The 13,222-nt window shown below is 42.2% G+C and overlaps 1 protein-coding gene across 5 annotated transcripts in view; it reads right to left on the reverse strand.

The window, feature by feature from the left end:
* Positions 1-13,222, reverse strand: part of ELF1 (E74 like ETS transcription factor 1) — a 96,940-nt gene that overhangs the window by 48,326 nt on the left and 35,392 nt on the right. Inside the window, exon 1 of one of the 5 annotated variants that reach the window (XM_074859562.1) lies at positions 11,323-11,346. The exons of the other annotated variants lie outside the window; for them this stretch is intronic. The gene's annotated coding sequence lies outside the window, so the exon portion shown is untranslated. Of the gene's footprint in view, positions 1-11,322; positions 11,347-13,222 lie in introns of those variants that run through there. 5 annotated transcript variants of the gene reach the window in all.

The following is a 13,222-nucleotide window of genomic DNA, read 5'->3' on the forward strand; positions in this document are numbered from 1 at the left end:
GTGCCACTTGAGGGGAGGAAGTTGAGTAATCAGGAGTAAAACTGAGCCCAGAAGAAGGGAGGGGTGGAGGGAAGATGTTTTTAAGATGTGGTAATGCTTCTCACTGTCCTACTCTGTCTGTTAAGTGGTGGTGGTGTTAGTGTTTGAATTGAATTGATGTTCTTTTTCTTCCCCTAACGAGTCTGTCTTTTGCCTGTGACCATAATGATCATCTCTCACTGTCCTTATCTCAATTCCCAAGCCTGTTTTATTTTCTCCTTCACATTCCTGAGGGAGAAGGGGTGAGTGAATGGCTGGGTGGTGCTCAGTTGCACTCTGGGCTCAAACCAAGACATTTTCTAAGATACTCTGTGATTGAAATTTCCCACTGATTTTCTAAGACAGTCTTCAGCATTAGCTCTAGCCTAGAAGTGTCAAAGTTGTGACTTAATGGAAATGCAAAGCTGAACCCCCTTCTCAACGCCATCTTGGATGCGGGAGGAGGAGGGGAGTGAGAGGAAAGGGAAGAATAAAGACATCATCTTTTGGACTGAAGGACTGAAATCCATCCCGGGTGAGATCAGACAATCACATGGATGGTAACTGCACCATTTCACTTAAGTTGCTAACTCCTTTCTACCAGTGGAGGTTAAGGATAGATCAAGGCAGAGCCAGTCCACCCTCTGAAGAGTTGCATCTTTTAAAAATACTCTATAAGTAATACATCGTAGAATCTGGTTTTCTTAAAAAGGGGGGAAAAGCTGAATGATACCACAGTCCTCGTAATGCAAAAATATCAAACCCATGATGATCTTTATGTATGGTCCCCACTAAGCATAATAAATGCTAACAATATAGTCTACTGTGGCATTATTCATGGATTCATTACTCCTATTCAGTAATATTAAGAAAGCGCACAGAACGGGCTTTGAAACATGTCCTTAGACCTGGGGCATCTGCAGACAGCAAAACGACAAGCAAGAACAACAAGTTCATGTATTGTTACTTGGCACAAGAAGTATCTGAAGACTCAGTATTTCAACTGCTCACACAAATTGAAGGAGATAGGAAAACAACATGGTAAGAGGGTATCACCAAGGAAGGAAAGAAACAATGTAAGGAACAGTCTGAAATCTTCTGAAAGCATCCACGCTGCCTAGGGGAAACTGTGCAAAAAGCAGCTGATGTAATAAAAGTCAACAGAGTGACCTTTGCTGAGCTTTCGTTAAGGACAAAGAAATCATCAGTATCAATAAATCCCTGTTTTGCAGCTAGGCTGGAAACCAGCCTATGTCACCTCAGGCTCTCAGTACATATACAGCAAGGAGGACTGAGAGCAAGATGGTTTATCTGCAAAATATAAACAAGCAAAAAAGAAAAAGGCGTTGGCACACAATTCAGTCAGAAGAAGTGAAATGAACTCCCCCTTCCCTAAATCTCACATAAAAGCACCTTTACTCCAAAGAGAGCAGAAAGTACAAATGCAAACAACAAGCTCTTCTTTACCGTCACCAAAAAAAAAAATCGTATTTTCATCCTTTTTTTGGCAACTACCTCTTTTAGCCTGAATATTTAATATGAGGCAAGGTTCCTTTCCAGACTATTAACAGTAGTGGCTCCAGCACCATTTACAGACTCCCCCATCCCTGAAAATCTTCCTCTTCCTCTCTCCCATGTTCCCTCATACTTTTTAAGTCTCGTTTATTTAGCACATTTATATAACACAGCTGTTGTACACAAACCCAGCAGATCACTGCTGGGAAATCTGAAGAAAATTACGGTGTGGTTGAGGCTTTTTTCCCTCTGTATCCTCTCCTGCCAGCATGCTCGATGTGTAAAGGTAGCTCCAAATCAGTGTAGGTGTGTAGACACATAACACTGTAAATAATTGATCTATGCTGCAGCAACAAAAGATCAGACCACCAAAAGGCCAGTCCTAAACAGCAGGCTAAAAGATACTGAGGCGAGGAAGGCTCTCCCCAACTCTATTACTGAAGTTCTTGAGCTCTGAATAAGGTATTTGAACATCTGCTAAGATAAAGAGCAAGCCTCCCTAATCTGACCAGGCAAAAGAAAGGCCACACTGGGTTTTAGTCACCTCTCAGCAAAGTGTTTGCTCTTGCAAAGTAGAGCCAACTCAACAGGAAGAGTTAGCTGTAACTTGCCCTAAAGCAAGGGAGCAAGGGCACTCCAGAGGGAAGCAAGGGTCCAAATCCTCTCCCCAGCTCCCCCATTCCCCTGAGAAGAAAATAATCAAATCTTGTATTTCCATAGGTTGGATGTGAGAAGAGGTTAGGGAGGTGGGACATCACAATGCCAGCCCTCCCTTTCTCCCCAAAATCGTGTCAGAGGTTGGACCCCTCCTCCCCCCTTCCCTCCCTGCCTGCGTCACACACACCCCACACCCCCCATCAAAACTGCTTAGCTGATTGAAACACCATTTTGCAGCTGCCCAAATTGCAGTTTTTGGGACATTATACACATAAAAGAGAAGGTGAGGGTAAATTTTCAGAAGTGGTTATGTGACCTAGCAGCTTTGGCTATCTGTAGGGCTTTGGAACTTTACAGACTGAATTTGGGTTACTAAGGCCTCAGCTCACAGATAAGCAGCATTACTTCAACTACAGTTAGATAAAAGCCACACAAACGTTGCTTCACTGCATAGCACGTACTCTATGTGCCTGCACGGATGCATGCATACACATATCAGTTGCAGTTACGTAAACACACTTTATCCCCATTTTTGTGCGTGTATGTGTGCACACACACACATAAATATACACCAAAATAAATATATGAAATGTGTGTGCTTCCACTGACTTGATTTTTTTACTTTTGGTGTACCTGTTTCGGCTACCGAAAAAGCAAAAATACCACAACATCCCACATCCCTATACAACAGGGGGATATGCAGAAGTGCTTTTTCTCTGCTTCCAGTTCAGTCACCTCCACCCACTGCTGCTCATCACCACCTCAGTACCGATGGGAGAATATTTTGCTTGATCTTTCCCTTACCCACTGAAGACCAAACAAACAAGATTAACTGGACCCCCCCCCCTAAACAGGAGTGTCCTCAAGGCAACGCATAGGGGGCTCGCACAGTCTGTCAAGCCTGTGAGAACTCAGCAGTCGCTCTGCCAGCCTGGGGAACTGAGCAGCACTAACATCTTGGTCTTACAAAGATAACATCTGTGAGTAGTTACTGTCAAAAAGGGGAGAAGCATGTGTGCAAGTCAGGCCTTCACCACCTGAAAAACACTGGCCACAAGCACACCATCACACCAAGCTTGGAAGCGACTGACAGCATGACTGCCAGTCTTTCTAAGAACTTCTCTGTGATGGGCTATCTAAAGGTCTCTTATCCTAATAACCATCAAGTTTTCCAAAAGCGTGGCTTTGTTTAGCAATATAATATGGATTCAAGGACCAGCTTAAAACAGTAACGTTCATAGCAAAGACCTGTTTCTCTTCTTGCTACTGCATAATGCTACTGCATGCACGTGCATGCTAATCTCCAGTAAATGCAGAGGCTGGGGAGTGTGTTTTGCTGGTCTGAAACTCTTGGGAAGCACTAGCTTGGTCTGTCCTTTGATTGTGCCTTTGTAGTTAATTCATCACTATTGATAAAGAGAAGGAAAAAAATCAGGTGCTCGTATTTCTCAGTTGATAAAATGAGAACAAGGAGACATTCAATTAAGAAGCAACCAGCTTTGAAAGGACGAAAGGGAAACAATTAAAAAATGCATCAGCCTAGATGTACTTGCTCAAACTCCTTGCTGCAGACATGACAGAAGTCAAAAGCTTAGGAAAATTATAAAATGTTTTAAAAACAGCTCCATGTAATTAGACCAAATCAGCCTCATTACATAAAGATTTCTTTTTAAACAAAGACCTGTCATAACACAAGACAAACCTCCAGTAATGCAGATCACAACCACACATCTCTACAGGCAGGATTTTGCTCCATCAGAATTTTCTCCATCAGAAAAATAGTATTATATTAAACACTCCAAAAACAGAACAGATGGACTACAGATTTGATATGACACTACAAGTGTCTGCATAGTCTAGCTCATCAAGTGGTAAGTGATTCTAATTATGGTGAGAAAGGAAAACAAAAGATCTCTCATTACTTCCTCCCCTGCAACACAAAGTATATGCTATTTTATCCAGTAGTAAATTTGCAGAGCGGGACTGGTTTTATGTGTTGTCATAAGACAACCAAATTACCAGCATTAATAAGTAACATTAGTATCAAAGATGTCTTCCTATTTCTTTGTATCGCACAAAATCTCGAAAAGCTAGCTAAAAAAGACACTGAGAAAACCGTAAATCAATAAAATCCCAAATCTGGTTCAGAAATTTCTGTAAACCAAATGAATTATTCCAGTGACAGAGAATAAATGTTTTAAAAGGCACCCTCAAGCGGTTTCTGGTATTTAATAGCACCTTTTAAGAAGCATTAAGACCACGATCCTATAAGCAACTATAACAAGAGAGCTGCAGATAAATCAAATCTCACTGATTTCAAAGGGAAAGGGTGTCAGTATGGAGACAGATGAAGGGCTGAACTCCAAGACAGCTAAAACAGGATATGAGGAAACTTATAAAGAAGGTGGAAGGGGGGAAGAACTGCTTGACCCGAGATGTTTTGCTCTTTTGATTAACACATACACACAAGAGAATGAAGTGGTGGCAGTGGGAGGAAGAAAGATCAAGGGAAACTAAATATAATTGTTTTGGCTAGGTGCCAAACTTCACAAATTACCAGTTGCCAGTCTGTACCAAATATTGATATAAAACTGTCAACTGTTCCCTAAAAATTACTTTGCCCACAAATTTTTAACACAGTCACTATTTTTTAATCACCTGCAGGTAAAAATTAAATTTACCAAAGAAAAACCTGCTGGCCAAAGACTTAGTTTCGAACTGGAATATAAATGCACACAAAATATATACATTAAAGGGGGAAACTGAAAAAAAAAGGCCAACGGGGATCAGGTTCAAGTCAAAAGTTTCTTATTCCAGGCAACCTTTTCCAGCCAAGCGTCGGTAATTCTAGATCAGGTAGTTAAACTCCCACAGGACTTTTTTGGTGTTCTGCAGAAGATGCTACAGGATCCAGCACAGTAAAAATCCCTGTTACATCTTCTGCAACAAAGATTTTTAGCATTCTGTGGCCTTCCTTTTGCAATTAATTTATTTTTAAACTTTTCCAACTGGACTGTCAAAGAAGAAAACATTAAAATAAGTTCAAAATTACTCTGTTGTAGCCCTAGAAATACTGTGATTTTAATTTCTATGTTGGAGTATTTGAGCAGTTTCAGAAATCTGAATTTAATTGATGTGCACCAACTAGAAAGAGGCACAAACTAATCCACACAGAACTTGCTGAAGCCTCCCCTTTCCCAAACACACACAGACACAAGCTTTAAGCCTCAGTTTGGTGCTTTACTCTTGTCAACGATGCGTATGTTCGAGGCTGCATTCAGCAACTCTGCCAGGTTGAGAAATACGAAGGGTCTTACCTTTGCAGTGTCTTTAAAGAATCTGTATGAATATAGAGCAGATTAGGCAACGTTTCTGTTGTTTGCCTCTCATTTGCTGTCAGCTGTCAGCAATATGAACAGTCAAAAGCCTCTGAAGCAGGCTGGTATTAGTCAGCTAGACTTGAATTTCCAGTTCTTTTACATTGCTGTCTATTTTCCTTCATTAAGTTAGCCTGTCCTACCCTGGTATCAGATTACACGGAGCCAACATTTATAGCACCTTGCAAAACAGTCGAACATATCACATACCTAAGTCTGCCTATACCTGTTGCCCTCAAAGTTTAACCCTTGCTACCAGCAGGAAAAACTTTTATTCCAGAATGCATCACATAAAAAACATCTGCAGCAGAGGAGTCGTTACTCCTTCTTACCTGACAGCTACAGGATGGCATGAGATTTCATTTTACAGAGGACACAGACAGGCTATGCCAAGAACAGCGGCTCAGAGATACCCGCAAGAACAAACTCAAGACCCAGCAGCAGAGAGACTTCCACCTCCAACGAGAACCATAGCCTGGAAGCACTTGCTGCTTGTTTTAGTAGGTTTCAGAAACCCCGAAAAGCTCATCCTGAGTTCAAGATCATCTAATTACACTAATTCCTGGCCTCCCTTCAGACCCTGATGCTAGAGTGGGAGGTGGGCAGGAGCGTTTTCAGCATGTGACTGGCGCGGGGCGAGCAGATGGCGTTTCCAGACCGTGGCTCTCCTAGTGCAGCCGGCTGCCCTCTGCCCAGTCAGGACATAGTACTGCCCTGGGCTTGGCTCTTCCACCTTCTCCCTGATGGCTTTTAGCTCACCTTCCCTTTCTGAAGGGTGTGCTGCTAATCCTGTTTCCACAGTTGAGGGTCTCCAGTCTAGTCAGCAGTGAGTTAAACTGTACAATGATGATAAAAAAAGTAGCGGCAATTTCTCTCTTTATGCAAGATGCGTGGCCGTCCCTGTGAACATCAGCTGTGATGGAGACGCTTCAGAAGCCTAAACAAGGTATTTTGTGTGTTCTTGTATGGCAGGTACCTTAGCTTTCCTATATGCACATATCATACACCTTGGAATTAAACAGAGTTTTAACAAATAAAATACGTATATTGTTAGAACTCACCCAGGATTGTTGAGGCAGCTCCCTCCTTGGGACAAATGGTCCATTTTTGCTAAAGCTGAGAATATAAGGTAATACTCACACCATTACACTCATACAAGCAAGCTAACTCAGACAGCACAGATGAAACACACAAGAAGAGTTTTATTTGCATGCTGCTTTAACCTAAATCTTTACCCAAGGAACTTTTTACCCCTTCAGACAAGAATCACAGACCAAATTAAAAAAAAGCAAACCAAAAAATAAATGCCTAAGAGGGCTTTTGTTGAGAAGCAGTACAGCCCATATCACAAAGCACTGCAACTAACACTTGCCTATAAATTGCTTTGTTAACACAGCGTTAAACAAGCGTTTTGGTCTTTGAGAGATTCTAGCTCCAGATTTGGAAGAGCGCTTATATTTAAGTTAGCACTGCGATTAACAATGACACATGGGTAAAATATAGATAGAAACATCACATTTTCAGTCTTTCTTATTCATAAAGCTTATCAGTTAAAAGACATTTTTGCAAACCGTGTCTGAAGACTTTTAATCTATTTGTCACAAAGATCCTCATTTAACTTTACCTACAAATGTAAGAAATTAAGTACTCAGTCACACATTTCCAATGGCTATACCACAGGAATTCATCAGTGAGGTTTTTCGCACCAGGCAAGAGGTGACCTGTTTTCTCCAGTCTGTAATCGGACACAGCACAGTGCCCATACAGTGCCCCAACACACACCTTCCTTATATATCGCCAAGGGTCCATTTTGTCACTTGTTCAGCCACAACCATCAAGATTACTTCTTATAAATACTTTCTGAAATAGTTTGAGGAGCGAACTAAGACAAGTAGTACTGTGAATTTTTTGTTTTTAAGGGCTTGGAGAGTCCAATACTATTACTAACACAGCCCGGGAGTTATTTATGAGGTTGTAACAGAAGAGACACATCTCCGTCAGCAAATCTCTCAGAAAAATTGTCCTACTTCATCACAATTACAAAGCTGATGTTTGCACTAAGCTTTCATACAAATTCCAAAAAAGCCCAAAAAGCAACAAAAAAGTCCAACCCAAGAGCGAGTGACAACACCTAATATTTCACAAGCAGAAATACTCAATTCAAAAAAGTCTGTAGAACCAGGTAATAACAGAAGAGGTGCAAAGTACCAAACCATACCTACAGCCAGGCAGATTGGTAAGGAACAGTTGCAGACAGGGAAGTCACAGATGTCAGTCAGACTTCATGAACACCCTCCCAGTAACCTCCAGGACTGACAAGTCTGATTTTTTTTTTTTTTTCAGTGTCTCTTTGCTAAAGTAACTCTCTGATTTTTTTTAGCATGAATGCATGCAACTTTATTTTTGGCTTAATCAGGCTCTTTACTGTAGCTCAGTAAAGGAGAAGCTCATGTAAGGAGAATTTATGTAGGCCACAATATACACTTGTTCTCTTAAATGGGACACTAGAATAAACTCCACACCTTCAAGACAGTTTCCCAAATCAAGGCATGGAATTTGTTACTCTTTTCTGAGGTGAACTCTTTCACCTGATTTCTAGTGTATTGTATTTTACAGATCACTGCAGCTGCAACTCATGTGTCATCTATAGGCCTAACAAAAAAAATATTTAAATTTATTGAAAATTACAGAATGAGGGAGCTAAGCTTTTAAACTCACAGGCAGAAGGGCTAAGGCTCATTTGGGGTAGAAGCCTGTAACTGTACATTTTCCCTCAGCACAACAAGTCACAGCTCTGAGCTGGTAGGTGCTTTCTGCATGGGTAATTCATACCCGAGTTCCTGGTCACAGCTCATCACAGTGAAGGCAAGAAGCAACAAAATACTCCAGATATGCTCAAGTCAACACAATTACTAAGCTCTCCTGCAGCATGCAGTAAAGGTAGCAAAGTCACCCGCCACCCAGTTTGCTCTGAACGCAAGGAATACTCTCAAAACATTAGTTTAAAACTGAACTTGAGATTGGAAACAACTTTAAGAAAGCACCAATGCACACATGCACTGACAAGGAGGGAGGGACGTGGCCTTGGTTAGAAAAGGTATTACATAGCCAGAGGGACTTCAAAAAACAAAACAAAGGGAAAAAAAAACAAAACAAAACACTGAACCCTAGGCTCTTGCTGTAACTTGCTTGGTACACAAACCACCTTGTTACTAGACAGCCAACTACTTATGGGCGTGGAGCTCACAGTACAAAGAGCTCTATGTGCAGGTTATCCCAATAATCTCATCTAATGTAGACACACTGAATATAACTCCACTGTACCCGGTAAAAAGAACAGAATTGTCTCGTCTCTAAACCTCTAAACCTGAGACAACTCCTTTATCCCTGCAGAGAGACCACAGGTTTGGGTTTTTTCACCCCCAGTCTTTGTCATCATCTTTCCTTCTTCTCCCTATAAGCATCTTCAGCATTAACTCACTTGATATACTCTAAGAAAATTGTTTTGAGAGGCAAACAATTCTATGTTTCTCTTATTTCCCTCTTGGATACATTTGCCTCATTTCAGCCAGCTCTTCAAAACGTAATAATTTACATCCAGTTTGCAGGTGTTTGCCAAGTCAGACATTCACTGAACAGTTGTGCTGTTTTCAGAGAATCACAGAATGGTTGGGGTTGAAGAGACCTTTAAAGGTCATCTAGTTCAACCCCCCTCCATGGGCATGGACATCTTTCACTAGATCAGGTGGCTCAAAGCCCTGTCCAAACTGGCCTTGAACACTTCCAATGATGGAGCATCTACAGCCTCTCTGGGCAACCTATTCCAGTGTCGTAAAAAATTTCTTCCTTATGTCCAATCTAAATCTACCCTCTTTCAGTTTAAAACTGTTGCCCCTTGTCCTACTGCAACAGGTCCTGCTAAGAAGTTTGTCCCCATCTTTCTTAAAAAAGTCTTTGTGAGTTTTCCAAGACAACCATAGAATCATAGAAGAGTTTGAGTTGCAAGGGACCTTTAAAGGTGGTCTAGTCCAACTCCCCTGCAGTGAGCAGGGACATCTTCAACTACATCAGGTTGCTCAGAGCCCCATCCAACCTGACCTTGAATGTTTCCAGGGATGGGGCATCTACCACCTCTCTGGGCAACCTGTTCCAGTGTCACCACCCTCATCATAAAAAGCTTCTTCCTTATATCTAGTCTAAATCTACCCTCTTTTAGTTTAAAACCATTACCCCTTGTCCTACTGCAACAGGCCCTGCTAAGAAGTTTGTCCCCATCTTTCTTATAAGACCCTTTTAAGTACTGAAAGGCTGCAATAAGGTCTCCCTGGAGCCTTCTCTTCTCCAGGTTGAACAACCCCAACTCTCTCAGCCTTTCTTCACAAGCGAGGCGTTCCATCTCTCTGATTATTTTGTGGCCCTCCTCTGGACCCCCTCCAACAAGTCCATCCTTCCCGTGCCGAGGGCCCCAGAGCTGGACACAGCACTCCAGATGGGGTCTCACGAGAGCAGAGGGGCAGAATCACCTCCCTCAACCATTCTCTTGACACAGCCCAAGATACAGTTGGCCTTCTGGGCTGCAAGCACACACTGTCGGCTCATGTCCAGTTTTTCATCCAGCAGTACCCCCAAGTCCAAGGACATGGAATATGGTGGTGCCTTTGCCTTTTAAGCCCGCATAGCAATAGTGGTCATCTCCTCAGCTGACAAGCTGCCTTTTTTAAAACAATGCCCTTCACCTACTTGTTCAGTATCACCCTTCCCCAAAAGCTGCTGCTGGGTTGAATCAATGAGGTGCTGAAGGCTGACTAATTGGAGAAAGAGCATTAACAGCATGAAGAGTACAGGCATTTCTGCTGTACTGAACATATATCCAGGACTTAACATGTGACAGACCTGAATCACTTAAATGCCTGCAGAAGAAAACCTTAGGTAAGGAACTAAACAGAGAATACTGCATCTAAAATCATGCCTTTAAAACCTCTGCAAGGCAAGAGAGACTGCTTAGTTATAGCGGAGAAGAATATTCACTCAAGCCATAATTAAAAGTTAGGCAATACTTTTTAAACTGCTAATTTTAATGCTCTCTAAAATGCAATGTATTCACACAGATTATTCTGAAAATGTGTGTGCTTCATGATGCTTAGCGCAATTACAATAATAAATACATTAACTTGCAGCTATATAGGATAAGACACAAACTAATATTCCCATGCCATTTGTACATTTTTCTTCTTACAGATCAGTGTAGCTTAAATTTTATGTTCTAAAGTATTTACATGGGGTGGGATTAAGAAGGGAGACTGTTTGTCTGGGGAATTTCAAACTAGTGAAATTAGCTATTAAGAGAATATAAATTATCTCCTGACTTGTTGCTAGACTAACAATTCCCACCATCGGGTTTCAAACTGTAATGAAACACGAGTTAAAGACCAACAAGATTAATATAAAAAAGGAAAAAGATTTCTCTTAAGAGTGATGAGGAAAAGGAGTGGGGTCTGCAAATGTCCCTCCAGGGAAGGCAGCGTCTGGACAGGCCAGTACTTCTCATTTCGTAATGTCTGGGGAAATGTTCACACTAACTCACTCAACTCACTCACATATGAGCACACACCTGCTCCTGGGAGACATGGGAATTCACTGCTAATGAACTACACACAGGATTTATGAGTGTTACATGAGAAGACCTACAGAATCAGGGTATTCTGGAAAGTTTCAGAGCCCCTACCAAGCAGGTGTAGAGAAATTCAAGCCTCACCTCTTCCTCATTTCATCATTCAAGTTCCTGTGTCTTTTGCAGAACTAAATCAGGCATCAGAGGTGGCTGCTGCGCATGTCCCTGGGCCATCCAGCCGCAGCCCCTACCACAGGGCTCCGTGAGCCAGCCTGACTCCCCAGCTGCAGGGGGAAGCAAAGCAACAGGGCTGGGCAGGAACCAAATTGCCTGAGGAAAACACAAAATTGCCCAGTTACCTTGGGCTGAGTTGTGTGCCCAACTTAGTCTCATCCTGCAACAGAAAGCAGCGCAACCTTGCCTCAGAGACTTGTTCACAAACCTCAAGACTCCTTTCTACCTCTCCTCAGCTCCGCAGAACAAATAATACAGGTATTACATCACCCAGTCTCATAAAGATTTTGATATGCAATTTACTGGCTCAGGAGATGACCACTCTTGCTACGCAGGCTTCAGAGGCAAAGGCACCACCATATCCCACGTCCTTATTCACGCAGGCAAACACGCACATGCAAACATGCGCCCACGCACACACACGCGCTTGCCCTCCCTCTCAGGCACTGTCTGAATGGGGCCATTGTACAAGTCCACCCCTGCCTCCCAAAAGAGAAACCCTGACAGTGTCATAGACAGGAGAAGGGTCGAGCAGGCACACAGCTTCCACCTAGACCCATACAGCTTCTACTGTCAGGAAACAATTTTCTCCTATGACAGCTTTTCCCCCTTTCACCCACAGAAGTAGGATTTTTCCTGAAAACCAAATCCTCTAAATTCAGATTAATTCTAAGAACCTCAAACACCTTCATAAGAAAGGACTTTGGTTGCTCTAAGTTTTCCCTATAATTAATGGGAGGAAAGGTGAGCTACATCTCCTGGAGACAAAACGCTCTTCCTTGAGTCACTTATCTGACTCACCTAAATTATCAGGAGTTGATCCAGGCCTCAATTCATAGAATCACTCAATGCTTTGGGTTGGAAGGGACCTTTGAAGATCATCCAGTCCAACTCCCCCTACTACGAGCAGGGACATCTCGCACTAGATCAAGCTGCTCAAAGTCCCGTCCAACCTGACCTTGAACACTTCCAATGATGGGGCATCCACAACTCTGGGCAACCTGTACTAGTGTCCCACCACCTCTATCATAAAAAATGTCTTCCTAATGTCCAATCTAAATCTACCCTCTTTCAGTTTAAAACCATGGCCCCTTTTCCTGTTACTACAGGCATTGGTAAAACATTTTTCTCTACTTTCTTATAAGCTCCATCTATATATCGAAAAGCTGCAATAAGGTCTCCCCAGAGCCTTCTCTTCTTCAGGCTGAACAACCCCAACTCACTGAGCCTTTCTTCACAGGAGAGGTGTTCCAGCCCTCTGACCATTTTCATTTAGGTCTCTGGGAAAACAAGTATACAGTGTGGCTGAAGCAAGCACTCCAGCCTTTCTCGTAGCACAACAGCCTCATCATGCAAGAAGCTCCTCAGCAGGTACCACCTTTGTTATGAAAACTTGCAAATTATCATAGAAACCAGAGATGAAAAGTATTCTATCACTTCAACCCTACTCTTTCCTTCTCCCACCGTGACATTCAACCTGTACAGTCATGAGAAAAAAGAAAAAAAAACCCCAAAAAACAAAAAACCACCACAAAACCAAAAAAACAGGGAAAGCTGAGGTTAAAGTCTAAGATCAACTAGCACCATAAACAAGGTAATGCAGGGAGAGGTTGGTTTACATATTTTCTAATCCATCCCTTCATTTATCCTCCAGCCTACTTTATTTTCCTTCTTTTCTGTTGTCGAACATTTCACCTACTTCTATGAAGTCCCAGTGGTTTGTTGTGATCACAGACACAATAAATATCAGAATTGTGGGTGAGTGGGAAAAACAAACCCATACTATGCCTTTTTTCAAGATGCCACAGAC

Source organism: Strix uralensis, chromosome 2 (assembly GCF_047716275.1).
Source record: "Strix uralensis isolate ZFMK-TIS-50842 chromosome 2, bStrUra1, whole genome shotgun sequence".
NCBI classification, from domain to species: Eukaryota; Metazoa; Chordata; class Aves; order Strigiformes; family Strigidae; genus Strix; species Strix uralensis.